Source organism: Periophthalmus magnuspinnatus, chromosome 13 (genome assembly GCF_009829125.3).
Source record: "Periophthalmus magnuspinnatus isolate fPerMag1 chromosome 13, fPerMag1.2.pri, whole genome shotgun sequence".
Lineage (NCBI taxonomy): Eukaryota > Metazoa > Chordata > Actinopteri > Gobiiformes > Gobiidae > Periophthalmus > Periophthalmus magnuspinnatus.
Window position 1 is genome coordinate 30,064,772 of NC_047138.1, and position 18,729 is coordinate 30,083,500.

Here is an 18,729-nt window from a genome sequence, read left to right on the forward strand (position 1 = left end):
CTCTCCCCCCTCTGTCTCTCCCTCTCTCCCATCTCATCTCTCTCTCTCTTCCTCCCCATTCCACTGTCTCTTTATCTTCCCCTCTTTCTCTCCCCCACCCCCTTGTTTCCCGCCTCATCCCCCTCTCTTTTTCTCTCTTTCTGAGTCAAAATAAGTCTGTGTGCTGTCAGCATCTAATAAGAAAGCCAGGAAGTGCACGTTAGCATGGTAGTTGTAGTAGTAGTTGTATTTATCTTCTCTCAGTTGGCGACAGTAGGTCAGGTGTTTGTGGGTTCGATTCCAGCTCCCACAGGTGAATACTGTTGTTGTGTCCTTGGGCAAGACACTTAACGGTGTGTTTAGAGCCTTGAAAGGGGAAAATCGTTACATAACAGACTGTGGTATATAAACATTTACCGTACGCATTTGTTTTCAGGAATCTTCTTCACCAAATCCGCTCACAAAACAGTTTAAAATTTTCCAGGATTGTTTCGTTGCAGGTAAAAGTTGCGAGGCCTCCACTGTTTTTAAAGTTTAACTAAGTCAACTTTTTTTACTAAACTGTATATATTTAGTTTGAATAGTATTTCCTACGGTTACTAGTCATTTTTGGCAACTTTAGTGCAAACTAGGTCAATGTGCTGGATGTGTGCGACTTTCAACTTCAAGTACTACGTGACAACACACGTGACTGTCCTGATTGCAGCCAGGTGTGTCTGATCACAAACACCTGGCTGCGGGGGGCGGAGCTTGAAGTGTGGATACCTGTTAGACCAATCACACTGGTCCTTACACCTCCAGACCCCGCCCCTCCTCCTCCCCCCTCACTCTCCCCCTTTACTCCTCCAGACCCTCCTCCTCCCCCTTACTCTCCCATTTAGTCCTCCAGACCCCGCCTCTTCCCCCTTCACTCTCCCCTTTAGTCCTCCAGACCCCGCCCCTCCTCCTCCCTCCCTCCCTCTCCCCCTTTACTCCTCTAGACCCCCCTCCTCCTCCCCCTTACTCTCCCATTTAGTCCTTCAGACCCCGCCCCTCCTCCTCCCCCCTCACTCTCCCCCTTTACTCCTCCAGACCCTCCTCCTCCCCCCTCACTCTCCCCCTTTACTCCTCCAGACCCTCCTCCTCCCCCCTCACTCTCCCCCTTTACTCCTCCAGACCCTCCTCCTCCCCCCTCACTCTCCCCCTTTACTCCTCCAGACCCCCCTCCTCCCCCCTCACTCTCCCCCTTTACTCCTCCAGGCACTGTCCGGTTTAGGTGTTTAGTCCCACTTTTAAGTTCACAAATCAAAGTGTGTTCTCCGGCTCTTATAGATCCGTTCTCTCCGGTGTCTGTTCTTCTTCTTTATATCACTTCCTGTGTGCTGCCTGTGTAAAGACAAACAGCGCCACAGCTCAGCGCTCCCCCCGCAGGCCACACCCGGACTCACAGCACAGGGTGTTTCTCATGGAGTGACTTTGAGCACCTCTGCACATCTCCTCTTCACACACACACAGACGCACACACACACACAAACACACACACACCGACACACCGACACACACACACACAGTTATATACATTTATATGTACAGTCGCATGGTTGAACGAGCACAGACAGCCTCTCTCTGTATCTCTCTCTTTCTTTCTCTCTTCCTCCTTTGTCTATCCCCCTTTTTCATGACTTTTCATCTATCTCCCTCTTCCTTTCTTTCAAGGTATAACCCCCTCTCTCTCACTCTCTCCATTATCCCCCCCTCTCAGTCTCCCCCTATCGCTTACCCTATCCCCTCTCTCTCTTCTCTCTCTCTTTTGCCTCCCTCTTTCTCTCTCTCGCTGTACACCCATTACCCTCTCTCCTCTTTTCTTTCTCCCTTTGCTTTCTCTTTTCTCTTATCTTTCTTTCTTTCTTTCGTACTCACCCCCTCTATCCTTCTCTTGACTGCCTCTTTCTCTCTCACTGTAAACCCATTACCCTCTCATCCCTCTTTTCTTTCTCCCTTTGCTGCTGTATCTCTGTTTTCTCTTCTTTCTTTTTCCTTCTGTCTTTCTCTTTCTTTCTTTCTTTCTTTCTTTTTTCTTCCTTTCTTTTTCTTTCTTTCTTTCTTTCTTTCTTTCTTTCTTTGTCTTTCTTTCTTTCTTTCTTTCATTCTTATTCACCCCTCCTCCTCTCTCTTGCCTCCCTCTTTTTCTCTCATTGTATACCCATTACTCTCTTCTCTCTTTTCTTTCTCCCTTTGCTCTCTCTTCTTTCTTTCTTTCTTTCTTTTTTCTTTCTCACCCCCTCTCTCCCTCTGCCCTCCCTCACTATTTCTGCCCCTTCTCTCTGTCCCTCTCTCTATACCCCTAACCCTTCCCTTGTCTCCTTTTCCCTTCTTTCATTATCACTCTCTCTTCCTCTCTTCACCTCCTTCTTCCTCCCCCTCTCCCCCCTCTGTCTCTCCCTCCCATCTCATCTCTCTCTCTCTTCCTCCCCATTCCACTGTTTCTTTATCTTCCCCTCTTTCTCTCCCCCACCCCTTGTTCACCGCCTCATCCCCCTCTTTTTCTCTCTTTCTGAGTGCCCCATTTGAGTTACTCCCGACCTACCACCTCTCTCTTTTACCCCATCTACCAATCCCACTTTCTCTCTCTCTCTCCATCCCTCTCTCACCCCATGCCACCCTCTCTCTCCCCCCCTTTATCCCTCTATCTCCCTCTTCTATCACTCCATCCATCCTTCTTTCTTCCTTTCTTTCTGATAGCTCCATTTGAGTTCCTCTTGATAGCTTGCACACGGCCTTTCTTTCTCTTCCCCCTCTTTACCCACCTCCCACTCTCTATTTCTTCCCCTCCGTCCCTCCCTCCCTTCCTCCCTCACTTCGTTCCATCTCTCCCTCTCTCCCCTCATCCCTCCTTCCTCTCTCTTTCTGATAGCTCCATTTCAGTTCCTCTCTATAGTTTTCACACTCCATCAGTCAGCTCTCCTCCCCCTCTCTCCCCCTCTCTCCCTCTCTACACCCTTCTCTCTCTCCTCTTTCCTCTATCTCTTCCTGATGGCCCCGTTTCACTTCCTCCCGCACACTCTACCGACCCTCTCTCTTTCTTTCTCTCTCTTTCTCTCGCTTGCAGCCACGTATCTTTGCTTATGTGGAGACCTTATGTATCTGAGTGAATTACAGCAGCGGAGGAGAGGAGGAAGAGGGGGAGGGAGAGGAGAGGAGGAGGAAGAGGAGGAGGAGGAGAGGAGGGTAAATCAAATATGTGCAGGAACGCATCAGGGCGCACCCCATTTCACCTCCACTCCATCCAAAGAGCCACATGTTAATATGAACTGTTTTTATGATGTAAGAGATGATAGAAGAGAAGAGGATGGATGGACCCCCCGAGGAGAGAGGAGGAGAAGAAGAAGAGGGGGAGAGAAAGAGAGAGAGGGAGAGAAGAGGATGGATGGACCCCCGAGGAGAGAGGAGGAGAGGAAGAAGAGGAGGAGAGAAAGAGAGAGAGGGGGAGAGAAGAGGATGGATGGACCCCCCGAGGAGAGAGGAGGAGAGGAAGAAGAGGAGGAGAGAAAGAGAGAGGGGGGGAGAGAAGAGGATGGATGGACCCCCCGAGGAGAGAGGAGGAGAGGAAGAAGAGGAGGAGAGAAAGAGAGAGAGGGAGAGAAGAGGATGGATGGACCCCCCGAGGAGAGAGGAGAGGAAGAAGAGGGGGAGAGAAAGAGAGAGAGAGGGAGAGAAGAGGATGGATGGACCCCCCGAGGAGAGAGGAGGAGAGGAAGAAGAGGGGGAGAGAAAGAGAGAGAGAGGGAGAAAAGAGGATGGATGGACCCCCCGAGGAGAGAGGAAGAGAGGAAGAAGAGGAGGAGAGAAAGAGAGAGAGAGGGAGAGAAGAGGATGGATGGACCCCCCGAGGAGAGAGGAGGAGAGGAAGAAGAGGGGGAGAGAAAGAGAGAGAGGGGGAGAGAAGAGGATGGATGGACCCCCCGAGGAGAGAGGAGGAGAGGAAGAAGAGGGGGAGAGAAAGAGAGAGAGAGGGAGAGGATGGATGGATGGACCCCCCGAGGAGAGAGGAGGAGAGGAAGAAGAGGGGGAGAGAAAGAGAGAGAGAGGGAGAGAAGAGGATGGATGGACCCCCCGAGGAGAGAGGAGGAGAGGAAGAAGAGGAGGAGAGAAAGAGAGAGAGGGAGAGAAGAGGATGGATGGACCCCCCGAGGAGAGAGGAGGAGAGGAAGAAGAGGGGGAGAGAAAGAGAGAGAGGGGGAGAGAAGAGGATGGATGGACCCCCCGAGGAGAGAGGAGAGGAAGAAGAGGGGGAGAGAAAGAGAGAGAGGGGGAGAGAAGAGGATGGATGGACCCCCCGAGGAGAGAGGAGAGGAAGAAGAGGGGGAGAGAAAGAGAGAGAGAGGGAGAGAAGAGGATGGATGGACCCCCCGAGGAGAGAGGAGGAGAGGAAGAAGAGAGGGAAGGAAAGAGAGAGAGGGGGAGAGAAGAGGATGGATGGAGCCCCCGAGGAGAGAGGAGGAGAGGAAGAAGAGGGGGAGAGAAAGAGAGAGAGGGAGAGAAGAGGATGGATGGACCCCCTGAGGAGAGAGGAGGAGAGGAAGAAGAGGGGGAGAGAAAGAGAGAGGGGGAGAGAAAGAGAGAGAGAGGGAGAGAAGAGGATGGATGGACTCCCCGAGGAGAGAGGAGAGGAAGAAGAGAGGGAGAGAAAATGGAGAGAGGGGAGAAAGAAGGGGGGAGGAAAAACAGAGTGGTGGAGAAAGAGAGAGAGAGGAGAGAGGGGAGAGAGGGAGGAAGCGAAAGAAGGGGGGGGGGGTCAGACTGACAGAGAGAAAGAGATAAAGAAGGAGGAGACAGAAAACATAGAGGAAGGAGAAAGAGCTCTAAACCAGCTCTGAGCTTGTCCTCCACCCCGGGCCTTGTCCACTCCTCCTCTCTCTTCTCTCTCTTTCTCTCTTCATCCTCCACCCTGGGGCCGCTCTCTCTCCCCCCTCTCTCTTTCTCTCTTTAAGCTCTCCTCATTCTAAACCAGCTCTGAGCTTGTCCTCCACCCCGGGCCTTGTCCACTCCTCCTCTCTCTTTCTCTCTCTCTTTCCCTCTCTCTCTCTCTCGGTCTTGTTCAAAGTCAAATACGTTTATAAAAAAATCCCTTTTCAAACCCACTCCACGCTATCTCTCCGCGGTCCTCTGCTTAAACCGGCCGTCCCCTGCGTCGGCGCCGGTTCTCGCTCGGCTCTCACAGTTCAGAGCGAGCGAGCGAGCGAGCGAGCGATAAAACTCTTTACACGTTTTACACAGCCCTGGTTTTGGGCCGGTCCTAAAAAAACGCTCTAAGTCCCTTATCACTTTGTACATGTATGCTATTATGTCTTATAAGACCATTTAAAGTAGCCTTAGCTTCATGGACGGCCCCTCTGGTCCTACGACGGGAGGAGGGGGACCCCACCAACCCACCCAACCACCGAGAGGACGGTTATCCATGTTTTTAAAAGAAGAAGAAGAAGAAGAAGGAGAAGGAGAAGAAAAAAAACAGCATGTCTGAAGTGTGTAGTTTTCAAGGCCCAGAGAAAAATGAATCGTGAACGACTCGGCTCGGTTTGGTGATAAGAGGAGCGTTTAAACGACTGGAGGAGAGGAGGAGGGGGGGGGAGGAGAAAAGAGAAGACGGGAGTGGAGAGAGGGGAGGAGAGATGCGTTCAAACGGCTGGAGGAGGGGAGGAGTGGAGAGAGGAGAAGAGGGGGAGGAGGAGGAGGGGAGGTGGGAGGGAGAGGAACAGAGAGGAGAGGAGGGGAGAGGACGGGAGGAGAGGAAAGAGGGGAACAAAGAGGGGTGGAGAGAGGAGAGGAGAGAAAGAGGGAGGAGAGAAAAAGAGTAGAGGGAGGGGAGGAGAGGGGGAGTGGAGAGAGGAGAGGAAAGGAGGGGAGTAAGGAGAGGAACAGAGAGAGGAAAGGAGAGGACAGAGAGGAGAGAAAAGGAGAGAGGAGAGAGAGGAAAGGAGAGGAGAAAAGAGGAGAGAAGAGGAGAGAGGAAAAGAGAGGAGAAAAGTGGAGAGAAGAGGAGAGAGAGGAAAAGAGAGGAGAAAAGAGGAGAGAAAAGGAGAGAGGAGAGAGAGGAAAGGAGAGAGAGGAGAAAAGAGGAGAGGAGAGGAGAGAGAGGAAAGGAGAGGAGAAAAGAGGAGAGAAAAGGAGAGAGGAGAGAGAGGAAAGGAGAGAGAGGAGAAAAGAGAAGAGGAGAGAGAGGAAAGGAGAGGAGAAAAGAGGAGAGAAAAGGAGAGAGGAGAGAGAGGAAAGGAGAGAGAGGAGAAAAGAGGAGAGAAGAGGAGAGAGAGGAAAGGAGAGGAGAAAAGAGGAGAGAGAGGAGGAGATGACAAAAATTAACTCGGGTAAGAGTAACATTACTTCAAGATGATATTACTCAGGTAGAAGTACAAAGTCGTGATCCAAGAAATGACCAGTGTAAGTAAAAGTAAAAGTAAAAGTACTGCACTGTGAGTCAGTTTTACTCTGGACACTTCACTGAGAGCAGGTGTCTGTACTTTCTACTTCATATTTTTGATCTGGACTGAACAAGGTACTTTTTGTTGTAGTTTGAAACCCCTGAAATGCTTTTTGTTGCTTTTGCTTTTTGCGTTTTGGAGGGGGGGGCACCTGCTTGTTTCCGTGGAGATGTGTTACTTTGTCTGTAATATTCCACAGTATGGCATTAAATGTATCTACCGTTCAGTTGTTCAATCATCAACGTTTTAATGCAAATAAAATAAAATCATGCATTCTTACAGTGACGTCTCCATGGAGATGAGCAGGTGAAGGACCCTCCATCAGAAAAGTTACATATTACACCTTTTGGAATAAAACCACGTTGTTTTGAGCTTTGAACCTGGGAGAGAGAGAGGGAAGACGAGACGAGAGAAAGAGAGGGAGGAGAGAGAGGAGAGGCTGTCTGAAGCGCTCTGATAGATGGGACCCTTTGGAAGTGAATTTGGAGAAAGAATACGGAGACAGAGAGAAAAGGGGGAGGAGACAGAGGGAAAGAGAGAGAGAGAGAATGAGAGGATAGAGAGAAGAGGAGAGGGGAGAGTCAATCTACAGCCGGGACAAAAGCCCATCTCTGAATGGAGCCTCTCCGGGCCGAGGCGCGGGTCTCCAGCCGGCCCTATTATAGCCCTGTAATAAAGGCCAATAGTGTGATAGCAGCGCCGCCTTCACTGTCGCTCGTAAAAGTCGGCGTTGAATGCACCAAACGCGGCGGGGAATTTATGTCACGCTGTTTATTTGTCCCTCCACACACTCCAGCAGAAATGGCTTTGGGTCTAATGTAGCAGCAGATAGAAGAATACACAGGGTTTGTATCTGGAGAGGAACAGTGTCGGCTAATGATACTCAAACACATCGAGTAAAGCTTCTGTGGACTCGGACTGTCACGTGTCGCAGCTCAAAAAAACATAAAAAACATGTTGATCTAATATAAAGGGACGGGGTCTGGAGGTATAAACGCTTCAAACTCCGCCCCTGCAGCCAGATGTTTGTAATCAGAAACATCTTACTGTAATCAGAGCAGTCCTGAGTGATGTCACATAGTACTTGAAATCGCAGAGGCCACAGGAGGCTGCACACACACACACACACACACACACACACACACACACACACACGCTCTCTTTCCCCTTTTAGAGTAGGACCTTCCTGTGTCGAATTTACGTGTTTCATCTGGGTGGGTTTGGCTGCAGTTTCCGCGTCCGTTTAATGCTGCGCTGTGGAACATTCCAGGTTAAAACGATCTCCGTGAGACGAGCAGATCTGACATCCTCGTTAGAAAAGTTACTGTATACAGTGCATCTTTAATTTATTAACATTTATTTATGAATACTCCCATCCGTCTGGGAGTATGACATATTCTTATTTACTGTATTTTCTGGAGTATAAGTCGCGCTGGAGTATAAGTCGCGCTGGAGTATAAGTCGCGCAGGAGTATAAGTCGCGCAGGAGTATAAGTCGCGCTGGAGTATAAGTCGCGCAGGAGTATAAGTCGCGCAGGAGTATAAGTCGCGCAGGAGTATAAGTCGCGCTGGAGTATAAGTCGCACAGGAGTATAAGTCGCACCAGCCAAAAAATACATAATAATGAAAAAAAACCCTATATTCCACATATAAGTCGAGTCTGAGCCGCACTCTCGCCCAACTATGAAAAAAGTGCAACTTATAGTACAGAAAATACCGTATATATATATATATTTTTTTTTTAGAATATTTTTTAAAACAGTAAAGATATTCCAAAAAATTCATGTATAAATAAGAAAAAAAAAGATATTTTTCTCACTCATCAACTCTGGTTTAAAAAAAAAAAAAAAGGCTACTTAAAGCGATACTATGGAACTCTTCTAGTCCAACATCCGCCACCTGTTCACCACATTACAGCTCAGCTTCAAAGGTCCTATGGATTATTATTATTTATTATTTTGAGCTTCATAATGTCGCTACCTCCTGAAAAACAAACCTGGAGCTGTGTTTTGTTTCATTCACATTTGTCCCACCTCGTGATGTCATTAAGTGATAGTTTTCAAGTTAACAGCTCCTTTTAGCTTTTGTTCAGTACAGATTTGTAATTCCAGGGGATGAAATGATCCAAACGATTCTAGTGAGACCGGATCACGTCTACGGAGCGACTGCACCGTGTCACTTTCTTCGTTCATGACCAGCCTTGTTCCCTTTGAGTCCGACTGTTTTTGTTTTTAGCGTCGCGCGGACAGCCTTGATCGTGTCCAACCAAAACATCGCTGTCTCTTTTGTCTTCCAAACGCATTAATTACACGATATTTAGTAAACACGTGTATTTAAACGCGAGTATATTCATCTGATTGTTTCGCTGCAGATGAACCTTGATTTTGAGACACAAAAGCTGAAATGCAACTGCGTCTCCTGGCGTCCATTTTGGCTCTCGTCCTTGAAGTGTTGTCTTTGCGGATAAATAAACGAGTTAATGACGTTGTTTTGTGGACTTGTTTATGCTCTGATTCGGGCTCTTTTGACTAAAAATGAAAAACTAAAACTGGTGTCATTCAGAGCTTGGATCGTGCAGCCGCCGTACTTGATTTTTTACTGTTTTAAAACGTGAAAAACAAACAAAACTAGCTCATTTTAAACAGTTTGCAGTGGCCCAAAGTTACTCCTCACTGCACCTTATGCGTTCAAAGCGTTCTAATTACTCACCACGATGAGTTTATAAGCACTTTTCACAATTCTCACAAAGACTAAAGCGGATTTCGCCATCACCTTAATGCTAACAATGAAATACCATGCTAACCGTGCACTTCTGCATCCCCAGATATGAGGTAAACATGTGCGAAAACAATACTAACGCTGATTTATTCTTTACAAAAACATGTGTTGTCCCGGGCCCCAGGGTCTTAACGTCCCAGAATTGAACCGTCTTCCTATTAATTTATATTAGAGGGGGGCCCCATGTGAGCTTTTTTGCCCCGGGCCCCCATAATTTCTGTTAACGGGCCTGTATTTGTACATGTATTTTTGTTTTTGTAATATTGTTAGCTTTGTTTGGCTAAATATAGAACGGTAATGGACTATATTTCATGATTTTTTTTTCTTTTTGTGTTTTCCTTTAACCAAAATAAGTGATACAGGACTAGTGACTCCGCCCCCATCCGAGAGAAGAACGACCCAAACGTAAATTTATCACTTTAAAGAGCTCATTTATTCTCAAGCACAAAAAGACTGGACATGATGGACAAGTTGTTTATGTCATAATTTGGTGTTTTGTTTCGAGACGATTATCCAATCAGAGAACAGAATGAGGCTCGTCTGTGTCTCTATCTGCAGGTTAAAGCTCGAGTAACACAGCGTCAGATACTCGATACCGATTCTGATAAAAATACTCTTTCTTTTGACAGTATTTTGACAATGGTAGTACTTTGTTTTCTGTTCTCATGTAGATTATATTTGTGCAAACCTCAGTGTCCAGTAGGTTCATCGTGGTCCATGGTGTAAACTCGTCTGTGTGTTTGTACTTGAGTCTCAGAAGAAGAAGAAGAAGAAGAAGAAGAAGAAGAAGAAGAAGAAGAAGAAGAGAGGGAGAGAGAGGAGGAAAGACAAGAGGAAAGATGAGATAAGAGAGAGAGAGAGGGGGGAGGGATTGTGTGAGAGGAAGGAGGTAAAAGGAACAGACGGGAAAGGAGTAGTGCTGGGAGACAGGAGAGTAGGAGGCTAGGAGAGAAGTAAGGAGAGTAGGAGGCTAGGAGACAGAAGAGGAGGTAAGAGGCAGGAGAGGATGAGAGAAGGAGGTTAGGAAACAAGAGAGTAGGAGGCTAGGAGACAGAAGAGGAGGCAAGAAGCAGGAGAGAAGGAGGTTAGGAAACAAGAGAGAAGGAGGCTAGGAGACAGAAGAGGAGGCAAGAGGCAGGAGAGGAGGAGAGAAGGAAGTTAGGAAACAAGAGAGAAGGAGGCTGGGAGACAGAAGAGGAGGAAAGAGGCAGGAGAGGAGGAGAGAAGAAAGCTAGTAGACAGAAGAGGAGGAGACAGGAGAGAAGGCAGGAGAGTAGGAGGCTAGGAGACAGAAGAGGAGGAAGCTAGAAGACAGAAAAGGAGGTAGGAGAAGGGAGAGGAGGTGGTTAGGAGACAGGAGTAGGTAGGAGACGAGGAGGAGAGAGTGTGAAACTTGTACTTCCTGATGTGTTTTTCGTTTTTCTTTCTTTCAGTCTTGAATGGGGAAAAAGAGAGAGAAGGACAGCAGAGGGGAGGAAAGAGGAATAGACGGAAGATGAGGAGAGAGGGAGGAAAGAAAGAAAGAGGGTAAAGAGATTTATGACACAACGGCCCTGTATATGCGGACGTTGGAGTATCTTTTCGCATGTTTGAACCTTATCTGCGCCTCCTCCTCCTCCTCATTTTACACAGCGAAAAAAACACAAAAAAACAGCCTGAAATCTAAAACCAATGACCGACGCCGTCTCCAAACGCCCGCGGAGACCGGCTGTTTCATGCAGATGCGACGCCGTTCATTTAGTCGGACCGCGCGGCTTCCTCTGCGGTACATTTTGAATACATCCTCTGCTTCTTACTTCATGAGGGCCCTATTACCATCACGCAGGCGGCCATTTTCTCCTAAGTGGCCAATCAGCATCGCTTTAAGCATGTTTTAAAGATGTGCTCCTGGTAACTGTTACTCGTACACAAAAGGCTGCAGATGGAGGACGGGAAAGATACGAATAAAGGGCAGATTTTTCCAACAAATACTGCAAAAAATAAACCTGACTCGTGTGACAACTGTCCTATACGTCCTATGTTACGCAAAACGGACTCTCCTGAGCTTTAAGTCGTGTTCTAATGTCGTTACCTCCTCAAAAACAGACCTTGAGTTATGTTTTGTTTCATTCACACATGTTTGAGTCACACTTTATTATCAGTCTGTAACATCTCCCAAGCTCAAAACGCTCTGTTCCACCTTGTGATGTCATCAAGTGGTGGTTTTCAAGTTCCTCCTAGCTCCTTTTACCTTTCGTTCAGTAGAGATTGACAGTTATTCCAGGTCTGAAATGATCCAAATGATTCTAGAAATGAAGGTGTGCGGAGTTTAAAGACACAGCGGAGCACTTCCTGTATCGCCACATGATGACATCACAAGGTGGAACAGAGTGTTTGTTGCAGGGATTGTGTGCAGTGAGCAGTACCAGTATTTTCTGGACTATACGTCGCTCTGGCGTATAAGTCGCACCAGAAACGATATGAATAATAATGAAGAATAAACATATATAAGTCGCATTTTTGGGGAAATTATTTTACAAAATCCAAGATCAAGAACAGACATTTTATCTTTAAAGGCAAGTTATAATAATAATAATAAAATATAGAACAACAGGTTGAATATCAGTACATCACGCTAACGTAACACCTTTATATTTATTCAGCGACATGAAGCACAGACAGAACTGAACACGTGTCTGGTTTGTTAACGTAAGATATTAACAGATAAATAAAGCAGAAAAAACAAGCAACAAGTTTATTCTGGATCTCACTCCAAATCAATAAATCCACTGAATTCTTCCTCCTCGGTGTCGCTTCGGAACAACTTCACCAACTCCAGTGTGACAATAACAAAGATGTGACATTATATACTTTAATAATTTCACATATAAGTCGCATCTGTGTATAAGTCGCACCCCCGGACAAACTATGAAAAAAGTGACACTTGTAGTCCGAAAAATATGGGAGTAGCAGTAGCAGTAGTACCAGTAGTAGTAGTAGTAGTAGCAGAAATAGCAGTAGTACCAGTAGTAGTAGTAGTAGTAGTAGTAGTAGTAGCAGAAATAGCAGTAGTAGTAGTAGTAGCAGCAGCAGTAGCAGTAGTACCAGTAGTAGTAGTAGTAGTAGTAGTAGTAGTAGTAGTAGTAGTAGTAGTAGCAGTAGCAGTAGTACCAGTAGTAGTAGTAGTAGTAGTAGCAGTAGTACCAGTAGTAGTAGTAGTAGTAGTAGTAGTAGCAGTAGTACCAGTAGTAGTAGTAGTAGTAGTAGTAGTAGCAGTAGCAGTAGTAGTAGTAGTAGTAGTAGTAGTAGTAGTAGTAGTAGTAGCAGTAGTAGTAGTAGCAGTAGCAGTAGTAGTAGTAGTAGCAGTAGTAGCAGTAGTAGTAGTAGTAGTAGTAGCAGTAGCAGTAGCAGCAGCAGCAGTAGTAGTAGTAGCAGTAGCAGTAGTAGTAGTAGGAGTAGCAGTAGTAGTAGTAGTAGTAGTAGTAGTAGCAGTAGCAGTAGTAGCAGTAGCAGTAGCAGTAGTAGTAGTAGTAGTAGTAGTAGTAGTAGTAGCAGTAGCAGTAGTAGCAGTAGCAGTAGCAGTAGTAGCAGTAGCAGTAGTAGTAGTAGTAGTAGTAGCAGTAGCAGTAGCAGCAGCAGCAGCAGCAGTAGCAGTAGCAGTAGTAGTAGTAGTAGTAGCAGTAGCAGTAGCAGCAGCAGCAGTAGCAGTAGCAGTAGCAGTAGCAGTAGTAGTAGTAGTAGTAGTAGCAGTAGCAGTAGCAGCAGCAGCAGCAGCAGCAGCAGTAGCAGTAGCAGTAGCAGTAGCAGTAGCAGTAGCAGTAGTAGCAGTAGCAGTAGCAGTAGCAGTAGTAGCAGTAGCAGTAGCAGTAGCAGTAGCAGTAGTAGCAGTAGCAGTAGCAGTAGCAGTAGTAGTAGCAGCAGTAGTAGTAGTAGTAGCAGTAGCAGTAGCAGTAGCAGTAGCAGCAGTAGCAGTAGCAGTAGCAGTAGCAGTAGCAGTAGTAGTAGTAGTAGCAGTAGCAGTAGCAGTAGCAGTAGTAGTAGTAGTAGCAGTAGCAGTAGCAGTAGCAGTAGTAGTAGTAGTAGTAGTAGTAGTAGTAGTAGGGCACAGGGGGGCTACTTCCAGGGGATTTGCTGTAATTATGTGACAAAACGCTACAACCAGGATCAGAGGTCAGGGGACGCTGCTCGGGGCCAGGTAATTTGTAAATGTCACTGTGAGAGGCTCCTCCGTCAGCTGTCTGCGAGGGGGAGGAGGAGGGAGGTGGAGGAGGGAGGAGGAGGGAGGAGGTGGAGGTGGGGGTTTTCCGTGTAGATTCATACATAGATGCATGGGCCGTGCTTTTGTCCGCTGTCAGGGCTGAACGTGTGAAGTGGGACGTGTGTTTGACAGAGACACGTTTGACTGATGTGGCCATTACCCAAAAATGAATATATAAAACACACGGGTCCATTCTGCAGAAATGTGCTCCACCGTAATGTAAAAAAAATACAGTTTCTCTGACAAATGTTGTGATTAGATTTGAAATATTTACCGTCCACAAACACGGCCCAGAGCAGAAACACTTAAACCCGACGTGTTCTACAAAATGGAGTCTTCAGACGTTTTAAACATGTTACACTTGTTTCTTCTCGTTTTCCCTTCACAGTTGTTTTTGGACTGATTCACGTTTGAGTCATTTTTAATCGACTATTTTCAAGACACCATTTTGCCGATCAGTACTTGTTTTCACGCCGACTGTGACACGCCCACTGTGACACGCCCACTGTGACACGCCCACTGTGACGTACACGCCCACTGTGACACGCCCACTGTGACACGCCCACTGTGACACGCCCACTGTGACACGCCCACTGTGACACGCCCACTGTGACGCCCACGCCCACTGTGACACGCCCACTGTGACACGCCCACTGTGATGTACACGCCCACTGTGACACGCCCACTGTGACACGCCCACTGTGACACGCCCACTGTGACACGCCCACTGTGACACGCCCACTGTGACACGCCCACTGTGATGTACACGCCCACTGTGACACGCCCACTGTGACACGCCCACTGTGACGCACCCACTGTGACGCACACGTCCACTGTGACACGCCCACTGTGAAGTACACGCCCACTGTGAAGTACACGCCCACTGTGACACGCCCACTGTGACGATCATTAAAACATAATGATCTACGAGTGTCACAGATTATCACTGTAGAGCAGACAGAAACCTACTTACACCATCACACGCTTTGTCTGGAACGTTCAGGGTTACGGCATTACACATCTCCACGGAAACAAGCAGGTAACACGACGAGGCTTAAGTTACAGCCCAGATCTGTGGAGAGGCTCACAGTCGACCACAACAACGATACGTTCAAACCGCGTCATCAAAATCATCTGTCAATAATATCTGACTAACGACGATAAGATTTTGAAATATTAATGAGAAAATGGATCAAAAGCTGCGACATGACGTGACGATACAACATATAAAGGCCTGTAGTGTTTAAACGAGACGAAAAGATTATTAATATGTCCAGGGGAGTCGACGGGAGGGACAAAGGGGTCTGTTGTCCCGGGGCCCCACGGTCTTAACGTCCCAGAATTGGACCGTCTTCCTATTCATTTACATTAGAGGGGGGCCCATGTGAGCTTTCTTGCCCTGGGCCCCCAAAATTTCTGTTAACGGGCCTGTATTTGTACATGTATTTTTGTTTATGTAATATTTTTTAGGATTGTTTGGCTAAATATAGAACGGTAATGGATTTTGCCACTAGTTAAAATCCAGTTTTATATATTTTTTTTGTATTTTTCTTTCACTACATTTTACTTAAATACCATAATAACTGATACAGAAATTTGACCCCGCCCCCTTGTGAGAGAAGAACGACCTATACGTAAATGTGTTCACTTTAAACGGCCCATATTACACTATTAACACACAAACCCTGCAGATTTACACTGAGTTCTTCCCTCAAACTGAATAACGCTCCGTTCCACCTTGTGATGTCATCATGTGGCGATACAGGAAGTGCTCTGCTGTGTTTTTAAACTCCACACACCTTCATTTCTAGAACCATTTGGATCATTTCAGCCGTGGAATTGTCAACCTACTACTGAACGAAACGTAAAACGGTGGCTGTTAACTTGAAAACTACCACTTCATGACATCACAAGGTGGAACGGAGCATTTTGAGCTTGGGAGATGTAACAGACTAATGATAAAAGGAGACGCAAACATGTGTGAATGAAGCAAAACACAACTCCGGGTCTGTTTTTGAGGAGGTAACAGCATTAGGACATGACTTAAAGCTCACAGGAGTCACTTTTGCGTAATACAGGACCTTTAAATCAAACGCACTTAAATTAACGTCTCGTATTCCCACCCCTTTAAACCATTTTTTTTTTTTTTTTTTCGCAGTGTACCCCTCCTCCCCGCCCCTCTCTCCCTCGTAGCCCCTCGCCACGTCAGGCCTGTATGCTGATAGATGCGTGTACGAGCAGGGGAACATCGAGAGTGTGTTGAATTTTAATGCGAGGGCTGTCAGAGCGGGTGGAGACAGGACACGGGCCATACAAAGTGATGTGGTCACCTGATCTGTCAGACGATGTGACAACTGCATATAACGGCATAATACCACATACAGGGTGACAGGACGACTCTGTACGCACAAATACATGTATACATTAAAGGGGAGGTGTGCGTATAGGCCCAAACGCACACATTTCTATAGTGTCGACGCAGATGGAGAGTGAGAGGATGGTGTAGGAAAAAACGGGTTAATAAACTAAATATAATTCTTTAAGATTTAGATTTTAATTTCATGTCTTGAATATGACTGATCTCTGTCCCCAGATACGAGAAACGATCATAATTCTGATTTATTTTTAATTACAAAAACACAATGGTCAAGTTGTTCATGTTATAATTTGGTGTTGTGGTTCTCGTCCAATCAGAGAGCAGAATGAGCGTCACATGACTCTCTCATTTGTGTCGCCGGGTATAAAGCTCAGATCCGTTTTGTTTAAGGGAGATGTGGAGGTTCGTGTCACTGCAGTGTCATGTGCTCCTCCGCTCCTCATTCTCTCCTGCTTTTTCTTCTCCTCTCCTCCTCCTCTCCTCCTCCGCTCCTCATTCTCTCCTGCTTTTTCTTCTCCTCTCCTCCTCCTCCTCTCCTCCTCCGCTCCTCATTCTCTTCTGCTTTTTTTTCTCCTCCTCCACCCCGCTCATCTTCTGCTGTTCCTTCTTCTTTTCCCTCTTCCTTCTCCTCCCCCCTCCTCCTCTTCTGCTTTTTCTTCTCCTCCTCTCCTTCACCTTCTCTGCTCCTCATCCTCTTCTTCTTTTTCTCCTCCTCTTCTCCCCGTCCTCTCCTGCTCCTCTCTTCTTCTGCTGTTTCTTCTTCTCTTTCCCTCTTCCTCCTCCTCTCCTTGACCTCCTCTGCTCCTCATCCTCTCCTCCTCCTCTGCTCCTCCTCCTCTTCTGCTTTCTCTTCTTCTCCTCCTCATCTCCTTCTCCTCCTCTGCTCCTCTCCTCTTCTGTTGTTTCTTCTCCTCTTTCTGTCTTCCTCCTCTCCTCTACTCCTCCTCCTCTTCTGCTTTCTCTTCTCCTCCTCCTCTCCTTCAGCTCCTCTGCACATCATCGTTTTCTGCTGTTTTTCTCCTCCTCCACCACCTCCTCCTCTCTTCCTCCTCCTCCTCTCCTCCTCCTCCTCTCCTCCTCCTCCTCTCCTCCTCTCTTCCTCCTCTCCTTCCTTCCTCCTCCTCCTCCTTCCTTCCTCCTCCTCCTCTCTTCCTCCTCCTCCTCTCTTCCTCCTCCGCCTCTCCTCCTCCTCTCGCTCTCTTCCTCCTCCTCTCGCTCTCTTCCTCCTCCTCCTCCTCTCCTCCTCATCTCCTCCTTTCCTCCTCCTCTCTTCCTCCTCCTCCTCCTCTCCTCCTCCTCTCTTCCTCCTCTCTTCCTCCTCCTGGCCGCGGCGCAGAGAAAATGAATGAATGAATAATCTAATTGAACAACTTTAAAGCGTGTTTGATGGCGGCTGGTTCAGTGGAGCGTGTCTGCGGTGAAGGTCAGCCGTCTGCAACACAGAGAGAGATACACACCACCTACACCTCCCCCCCCGCCGCCTCCTCCCTCCTCCCCTCACCCCTACCCCCACCTCACCTATATATATATATATATATTTCCCCCCCTGAATGTGTCCTCCTCCGCCTGTGTACCGCGCTGGAAATGCAGGTGTAGTTTCTAAAGTGCATCAAATCCTGCTGTTTCAAACCTAATAAAATGCTAATGCTAACGCTAATCGGCGCTAGTGCGGCCTCTGCGGCTCATAGCAGGTACGGCAGCGATGTTTTTGATGTGGATGATTAGAAATTTGATCAGAAAACAGTGGATTATCGCCTCTTCAAAGCGCTCAGGTTTTGAGTTTCATTGTTTTTGAACGTCTCGACTGAGCATGTGCGGACCGGAGCTTTTATTCTCGTGCCGTGATTTCCAGTGAAGTTCTGAGATCTTTAAGTTCAAACTGACGCTGTATTTGTTCGACTTGAAAGGATTCATTAATTATTCCATTAGGAGGAGAGCGGCGGCGTGTAAATGGGACATAGTGGGTTACATAGATGTTCGGCGTTTTGAGCTGAAGGAGGAGTGAAGGTTGATCTTTGAGGAGAAATTAGAGATATGTTTCCCAAGGCCTAGGTTTTTGTACAACGCTATGAACAAAGTGATTGGAAATACTTCGGATTTTTTGAGAACTTAGATTTTGAACTTGAATCCTTGACAGAAAAGTGAATCCTCAGACAAACAACTAAGGTAAAAGACGGAATTATTAACGAGAAAATTGAGAACATCTTGTGTTAAAAGAGCTGCAAATTTGGCCCTAAAAATGAGGTAAACATGATAAAAAATAAAACTTTTACCTATAACAACGAGTCACGTTTTTACAGTGTTCCCTCGTTTATCGTGGGGGTCACGTTCTAAAAATAACCCACAATCGGCGAAATCTGCGAAGTATCAGCTTTATTTTTTACATTGTTCTCTATGTTTTTGTCTGTAAAACCCCTCACCACACACTTTATACACTTTTCTCACACATTTTCTTACATTTCTCTCTCGTTTAAACTCTCTCAAAGTTCAAACCTTCGTAGGCGTCTTTGTCGGTGCAGAACGTTTCGTCGACATTGTGGGTTTTGTCGGGGAGAAAACAAATCGCAAACGTACAGCACTTCAGAGTCACACTGCGATCCAACATTTATGTAAATTTGTCTGAACACATTCTGTACTGGACAGGAGACACGGCACGGAGGAGACTGATGGACAATGGTCTACAGTCCAACAGCCAATCAGGACGCACGACACAATGGTCTACAGTCCAACAGCCAATCAGGACGCAGGACACAATGGTCTACAGTCCAACAGCCAATCAGGACGCAGGACACAATGGTCTACAGTCCAACAGCCAATCAGGACAAAGAACACAATGGTCTACAGTCCAACAGCCAATCAGGACGCACGACACAATGGTCTACAGTCCAACAGCCAATCAGGAC